Source organism: Rattus norvegicus, chromosome 1 (assembly GCF_021556685.1).
Source record: "Rattus norvegicus strain SHRSP/BbbUtx chromosome 1, alternate assembly SHRSP_T2T, whole genome shotgun sequence".
NCBI classification, from domain to species: domain Eukaryota; kingdom Metazoa; phylum Chordata; class Mammalia; order Rodentia; family Muridae; genus Rattus; species Rattus norvegicus.
In genome coordinates, this window is record NC_141534.1 from 201,054,926 (window position 1) to 201,063,131 (window position 8,206).

At 43.8% G+C, this 8,206-nt stretch overlaps 1 long non-coding RNA gene across 1 annotated transcript; it reads left to right on the forward strand.

Moving 5' to 3' along the window:
* Positions 1–6,486: 6,486 nt before the first annotated feature.
* Positions 6,487–7,541, forward strand: LOC102552773 (uncharacterized). Its single transcript, XR_015647575.1, has 3 exons — positions 6,487–6,943; positions 7,014–7,149; positions 7,346–7,541. It is a non-coding gene; the product is annotated as an uncharacterized LOC102552773 (long non-coding RNA).
* The last annotated feature ends 665 nt before the right edge of the window (positions 7,542–8,206 follow it).

The following is an 8,206-nucleotide window of genomic DNA, read 5'->3' on the forward strand; positions in this document are numbered from 1 at the left end:
CTTGATGATTTTTTTTGGGGGTGTGTGTGGTGATTTTGAATCAGGGTTTCTCTGTGTAGCCTTGGCTGTCCTGGAACTTATTCTGCAGACCGGGCTGCAGGAACTCAAAGCTCTGTGTGTCTCTGCACTGAGTGCTGAAGTTAAAGGCATGGGCCGCTACTACCTGGCCGGATTTGTAGGACCCGATCAGTCCTATGTCCGGGAGGTCCCACTCATGAAACCACGGAGACAGAGAGCGATGCAATCAAGCAAGAGGTTTAGTGATCCAGTGCACTGGGGTGGACCTGTAATCAGGACAGAGGTGACCCCCAGTAACAAAAGCACACACCTTTTATACACTTGTGGAAGACAGCCTTTGGCAACAGTATGAGTTGGTCGTTGATGACGCACATTGACCCTTACATTCATCAATCGTGAGATATCTTTGGCATGTGGATGGGGGACTGCTAAGGGCCCTTCCCTCTTTGCGGTTAGTTCATTTCCTGGAACAGGGTGTTATCCTAAATTCTTTGGACAGGGTATTAAAGTCCCAGCCACCTGGTGTTTCCCTAAGGCGGTCTTTGTCCTTAAGTTTGAATCTTACAGATTTCCACAATGATAACTTTAAATCATTCATTTAGAATGCTCAAAGAATTAAAGTGAACATGCATGAAGAATTTAGTAAAAGTATAACGACATCTCGCCAAATAAAGAATTTTTAAAAAGAGTTGAAAAGTATGGAAAAAGGACCAACTTAGAAATTCAGGAGTAGACAGAGCCTATGACTGAAATGGAAAGTTTCCCTGGGCTCAGCAAATGACAGTTGTGAATATGAGGCTAGAGAGGAAAAAGAAAGGAGAAAAGCAAAACAACCTTGAGTCCTGGGGACTCTGCCAATCATAGCAGCACATGGACACACACATACACACGCATGCCCTGATAATGCCAGAGGCACAAAGAGAGAGGAAGGTCAGAAAATTTCTCAAAGAAAACAACCATCCAAGTTTGATGGAAAAATTACACATCTGAGAAACTCTATAAACTTTAAGTAGATAAACTCAAAGGCTGTTGTTTCCAACGATTCCTAGTCAAACTCTTTAGAACCACAGATGAGGAAATTTTATAAAAATATTTTGTGTGTGTGTGTGTGTGTGTGTGTGTGTGTGTAAGAGAGAGAGAGAGAGAGAGAGAGAGAGAGAGAGAGAGGGAGAGAGAGAGAGAGAGAGAGAGAGAGAGAACAAACACCATATGAGTGCAGGCACCCAAGGAGGTCGGAAGAGGTGTTGGATCCCCTGAAGTTAGAGTTATGGATGGTGCTGGGAACCAAAACCTGATCTTAACCCCTGAACCATCTTTGCAGCCTCTTGGCAAAAAAATCTTTAATTTTTTGACAAGGAAATCTTAAAAGCATCATGAAACTTACCACACACAGAGGCTTCTCAATCAGACTAGCATCTGAATTCCCCAGAGACTATGGGGACCAGAGGACAATAGTGTCAGATTCCAAGTACCAGGATAAAGAATTGTTAAGCGGGAATTCTATCTAGCAAAATTACCTTCCAGACAAAGGGAAGAAGCTAAACTATCCCCAGATAAAGGGAGTCAGAGAGAATATTTGTGAAGAAATACTAAAGAGAACCTCAAGAGTCAAGACAAAACATCCCAGCAGCAACTTGATTCTGTATCAAGACAAAACAAAACAAATGAAATGAAAAAGAGTGGGCTCTTTCACTGTGCTTCTTCTGTACGATTTTGAAGAAAGCATCACAAAGCAACATTCACTGTGTTAATTGACCTACAGTGCATAGAAATGTAACCTGTGTGTAAATAATACTATAAGTTACACAGAGAGGGGAGCTACATAGGAATAGAATGTCTATGTTGTAGTCGGATTACACTGCTGTTTGTATGAATTAGACTACTGTAAATTAAGGTATTAATTATAACTCTCGGAGTAAGCACAAAAAAAAAAGAAAAGAAAAGAAAAGAAAATACCCACCAAGAAAAAGAGAAAGTGTCAAAAGGAAAAAAAACCAGAAATGATATATGAGATTATTCAACACCTTAGAGGATCAGGAGAGATGTGACAGAGGTAAAGCAAACGGGAGAATGGCAGTGGCGAGCCTTACTGAGCCTGCAATTCATTATAGTAGATTGAACAGAATGAGTTCTCCAGCCAAATGGCCAAATTTGATGGAATGGATAAAAATTATTCAATTCTATGTTGTCTATGGGAGAAATATTTTTGATTAAAAACCACAGTTAGAGGCTGAAGATGTCTCACCAGTTCAGAACTGGCTACTCTTTTGGAACACTGGGGTTTGATTTCTAGCACCCACATGGTGGCTGACAAGAGTTCTAGCTAGGTTCAGGGGATTTGATGCCCTCTTCTGGCCTCCAGTTCCAGATCTGATGTCCATTTTCTTTTGAACGTACATTACTTTCACATCCTCATAAAATTTAAAGAAAATGTAAGACAGAATAGACTTTAAGAAAAAAATGTTACTAAAGATAAATAATGATAAAGGAAACTAGAACAGTTCACCATCGTGAACACATGTGTACCCACAACAGACTTCCGGAATGCACAGAGCAAAGGGTGAAGGAATCTCAACGATACCAGGTGGAGACTTCAATGCTTCATTCCCAGTAATAGCAATGGGAGAAAATACATAGGAAGGTAAATTGGATTCATCTGTGAACAAACTTGACCTCACAGACACTGTGATAGCAGCAGAGTGCGTAGTCTTCTCAAGTGCAAACTGCTTTCTAGGACAGACAACGTAGTCAAACATGAAAATAGTCTCGTAACTTTGCAAAGGTCGATTCCAAACAAAGTGTGTCGTCTTCTAAAATGGAATTAATTAGGGAATCAATACATTCCTAAAGAGTCAATGAACCAAAGCAGAGATAGCAAGAGAAATGAAAAAGTCTTTGGAGCCAATGGACTCACATCACACCCAAACTCATGAATGCAGAAAGACTGTTACTAGAAGGAAGGAGAGAGCAATGAAGGCTAAAGCTGGCAGAGGTTAAGAGACAAAAAATTGAAGAGAAATGGATAAAAATTAGAAAAGAAATAGGAAAAATAAGTTAAGATAAACAGGTAAAAACTGATGGACCTAAAAAGGGAGAGAAGATTCAGATTTTAAAAATCAAGTGAAAAGAGGGGTGTAAGAAGGTTGAGCTAGGAGTCCTGGGGCAGCTGGTACAACCCGGTAGATGTGCTGAGGAAAGCGGGCACAGTCCTCAACTGTGTTAATGACCAAAACTGAGTTCAGGAAAACAGAAAATCTATCAGAAATAAAAAGATTAAAATTCTAATTTCAAACTTCCCAAATAGATAGCCCAGGAGTAAATAGCTTCACTGATAAGCTCTACAAACTATCAAGAATGGTTACCAGCAAGCCTCCACTGGGTCTTCCAAATGTTGAAGGACAGGAATTCCTAAATTATTCTAGAGATGGGTATCACCCAGAGGACAAACCAGACTAGGGCATCACAAACACCCCAATCTCTTGTTAGTGCAGATATAAAGTCCTGACAGAATACTAGTGAAGCAAATCAGGAAACCCAGGAAAAGGATTTCACACAAGAACCAAGTGGGACCTGTGCAAGAATTCAAGGTTGGCTTAATATGTGATATGAAGTCAAAGTAATCTATCACACTCGCACAACAAACCCAAACCCATCCAATCATCCCAATAGACCCCAAGACCCCACCTTCGAATCCTGTCTCTCTAACCCACCAGCTTTGTTGTTTTGAACAAATGACACCTCTGGGACTTAGGTTCCCCAAAGATAAAGGGTTAAATCAGTTAGGGTGATCGGTATAATTGATCCTCACTAATATTTTTTCTTGAGAATGTGAAAGAATGCATTATGTTGGGAGTAGGCAGAAGGATACTTCTGTGCATTTGATTAAAAGACCCCAGTTGAAGAAAAAGTCTTAATCTTGAAAAATTCCAAAGAGATGCACAATGAGAGATACTCGGTGGAAGTTCCTTTAACGCTCCCTCTGTGGCAAATAGTTTTTCTCACAGACAGGTAGCTGTTGTAGAGGGTGCCAGTGGGAGACTTGCATGTCTGAGTTGAGACCTCAAGAGGTGTGAATCACCTGGTGAATAGTAGCTGTGCGATGCAAGCTAGCTCGTTTCCCCTTCCCTTACTAACACCCTGTTTGTCTCATTGTGTAAACCTGACTGGCCTGGGGCTTGCAGCCTTCCTCTTCCTCCTGGCTTTGTCCTGTTTTCTGTGATCTACTGTGCCCAATCCCTCTCTCTGCTCTAGCCGCATTTCCTCCGGAATGATAGGAATGTAGCTCATTGTTACTCATCCTATGATAAACTGCAGATTTTGTCTTCAGAACTCTTTGGAGGGACCTGACATCTCCTGTCTCTTACCAAAGCCGTCTTCATAAGAGTTGTCTAGTTGTACTTTTCAAAAATATATTACTGAGAGCATATCAGATCTGACAATCTAAATGAGGCAATTTTGATTTTCTTCTAATGTGTGAAGTCATTTGAAGATGTTGATTACCTAAGAACGGTGAGCTGGAGTCTCTGAAGACATCCCTACTGTCTCCCTATTAGCCCAGCATACCACAGTGGCAGTACTTAGCCACTGCAGGGGGCACAGCCGCATTTAATAGCATAGCACTGGGCTCCAGGTAGACACTTAAGAAGCAATCTTCGAGTTCACTGAGGAGTGGCAAAATATGGGCTTGTTTTTATTGATGGGAGAACGGAGAAGCAGAGAGCCTTTTTAAGACATGAAAGATGTTCGTGTCAACATGAGCAATGTGTTCTTACCTGAACCAAATGTGCAAAACAGCTCTTTGGAGGCAGAAACAAAAGGTTATTTTGAAGGCAATCAATTTTGCTTAATTTTAACATGGCCTCATCTATGCCAAGCAATTAGAGCTTTCTCAGTTGTGTAGCAAATCCGATATGGCAAAAATATTTGGCAAATGCTGGTTTTAGAAGTTAGATGTTGTGCCAACCTTGCTGAATGATCTAGATGTAAATTTTAAGCCACCCAACCGCTTCTTAGCTGTTTACGTGGGCCCAAATAAGATGGTTCACCAAAGAAAGATGGTTTTTGATGGGAAGGGACGGTATAGGTAGATAAGATTTAAAGATAAAGTCAAGTGTTAGAGAAAAAGGAACGATTAAGGCATTTGAAAGCAGATATGTTGGTTATAAAACAAAAATGACTTCCTTGAGGAATCTACCTTTCTGGTTTGCACTAGGTCCCAGATCCTCACCGTGCTAAGTCTACTGCCTTCATGGACAACACAGATGTGTGTGAGTGTCGCATGGGGAGTTCACACTGCTTCCTTCCCTTAAGACTCCGTTTTCCTTTGACTTTGCTTTCCTGCGTTACAGACGCTCTGTTAAGACAATTACATGATTTCTGCAGAACCATGTTATTGCAGAGAGGAGGACAGTAAGGTCCTTACATCTGACCGACACACAGACCAATTCCTACCCAGAGTACAATCCTCAAGGGACTCCCCACGGATCGTCTTCCACAAGTGAGGCAGAGAGATGCCAGTGCCTAAAACATTGGGGTTTGGTGGGGGCTGGGGCGAGGGCGTGCACCGCACTCCTTGCTGAACAGCCTGCTGTAGAGGTTGCTGGAAGGAAATCACCTCAGCAGCTCTCCCTTGTCTCCTGATAAGGTTACACTGAATGGGGCTGGCATCCTTCAAGGTTACTGTTTCAGGAAATATTTGCAAATAATTTGATGTGCTGTCAGCTAGCAGGCTGCGATGAATCTTTGTAATTCAACATACTAATGCGGGTTTTCATGCCTTAAGCTATAAATAAGTTGGCAATGCAAAAGTTTCTGTAATGTTTATTTAATAACAGTATTTTAAAAAATAAATCTTGATTATTCTATTGCACTCCAATGGAACTCTTCCACTCTGCTAGTTGCCGGTGACCCCGGGCGGTTCTTTTCCTTCCTTCGTCTCATTTGATATCGCTAAAGAACACGCTTGTTTTTTCTTCCGGGCCTTTAGAAGTGGCGTTCGGATGCCTCTGCCTACATGCGCCCATCCAAGCCTCCGCTTGTTAAAAGACTGAACTCAATTCAAGTCTTAGGAATCTCAGCAGGCTGGCAAGTTCCTGGGCTCAGGGCCCAGAGCTAGGGACAATGGGAAGAAGCTATATAGCCATCCTGGACTTAGCCCAGCTGGAGCACCAGGCTTGGAAAAGTCTGGCCCTGACACAAAGCAGCGCTCACAGCTCCAGTTTTTAAGAGAACCCAGAGAGAAATACAGTCGTTTTGTGGCAAAGGTGACCCTGCATTGGATCTACAGAGATGGACGCTGTAGATGTCGCAGCGAAGCACAAGCCACAGCAGCGGGCAGCAGGAGCACTGACTGGGAGACACGGAAAACCAGAGTCACCAATGCAGGACAAATCACATGGGTGGTTTTCCTGCTGATATTTTTCGGGAATGAGGTCATTTCAACTGGGGCTCCTCTGAGTTAGTAAGTCTTGAAGGAAATCTCTAGGGAGTTCTTGAAGCTGGGGCCAGCCAGTGATTCTGAAGAAGGCTCTCTCTCTCTCTCTCTCTCTCTCTCTCTCTCTCTCTCTCTCTCTCTCTCTCTCTCTCCTCTCTCTCGTGCGCGCGCGCGCGCGCGCGCGTGTGTGTAGGGGGGGTTTGATGGTGGGGGAGGGGTTGTTGTGGGGGGGGCTAGTTTGTTTCCGTTGGTTGTGATAAACACCTCAGCCAAAAGCTGCTTGGGGAGGGGAGGGATCGCTTGGCTTACTGGTTACTGTCTATCTCCAGGGGAAGCCAAGGCAGGAACCTGGAGGCAGGAGCGGAGGCAGACATCAAGGGAACACCGCTTACAAGCTTTCTTTCTGTGGCTCCTCAGTCAGCTTTATACTACCTGCTCAGGGATGGCACTACCCATAGTGGGCTGGGCTCTCTCATGGCAATCATCAGTCAGGTAAGTGCCCCACAGACAAGCCCACAGGCCGATGTGATGGAGGTGCTTCTCAATTTATATTTTTTCTCAGTTGACTCTAGGTTATGTCGAGTTTGTCAAACACAAGCAGAACAGAGAGGAACAGCATCCCGGAAGACTGGCAGGCAGGCATCCAGCCTAGTGAGAAGGCATTCTGAGGACCTGTGATCACAGCCCCTTCCCCTGAGGTAATCGTGCTGGTCCTGAGGATATTGGCCTTCGAATGAAGGGATGGTAACTGTCCCGTCCTGCTTAACTGACAGACACATATCCTGCTTCACACACTCATCCTTATCAGGGAAAGGGGGATTCTGAGGAGTGTGGGATAGGAGGTTGGGGCAACTTTTGGATCTACTGGACTCATTGGTCTGTCCTTCTCTATAGGTCTTGCCTTTGGGTGACATAGAGGTATCGATGTCCTGGGATACCTGACCAAGGCCCCACTATCTGCCTCCTCAGGAAAAAGCCTTCTAAAGTGTTGTATCTAAGTGTTGCCTTTTTAAACATAGATATATTAACTACGGAAATGATGACCTTTGGGACTAGGTGCATTTTTAAAATACATTTTTTATTAATTCTCTTCTCTGATAATTTCATACTGTGTATAATACATTCTGGTTACTTTCACACCCCATCCTCTTTATCACCCTCCCACTGCTGTCACTCACTCTCCTGTAATGGTACTATTTGGATACTTTATTGGGTTTTTATACCTATCACCCTTCTCCAGCCCAATCCCTTCCAACCCCCCAACACTAAGAAAGAAGGTTAGAGGGGAAAGTGGTCATTGGTCTTGTTAGACTACTTCCTGCTGATTAGGGACATTGAGTTCCTTGGGGTAAGTCCAATCTTCATAGTTAGGATATCTCCAGCTGGCAATCCAGCAATCCAGCAGTCCAGCAATCCAGCAATCCAGCAGTCCAGCAATCCAGCAGTCCAGCAATCCAGCAATCCAGCAGTCCAGCAATCCAGCAATCCAGCAGTCCAGCAATCCAGCAATCCAGCAATCCAGCAGTCCAGCAATCCAGCAATCCAGCAGTCCAGCAATCCAGCAATCCAGCAATCCAGCAATTCAGCAATCCAGCAATCCAGCAATTCAGCAATCCAGCAATCCAGCAATTCAGCAACACCCGAGCAAGGGGAGCAACAGCCGCTGTCTCTCTCGGGACGCTGGCATTTATGTCCCCTCTCAAGAGTCCCCAGAATTCTAAATATTTTCAGCTGGCAGAATCATGCCCCTGCCAG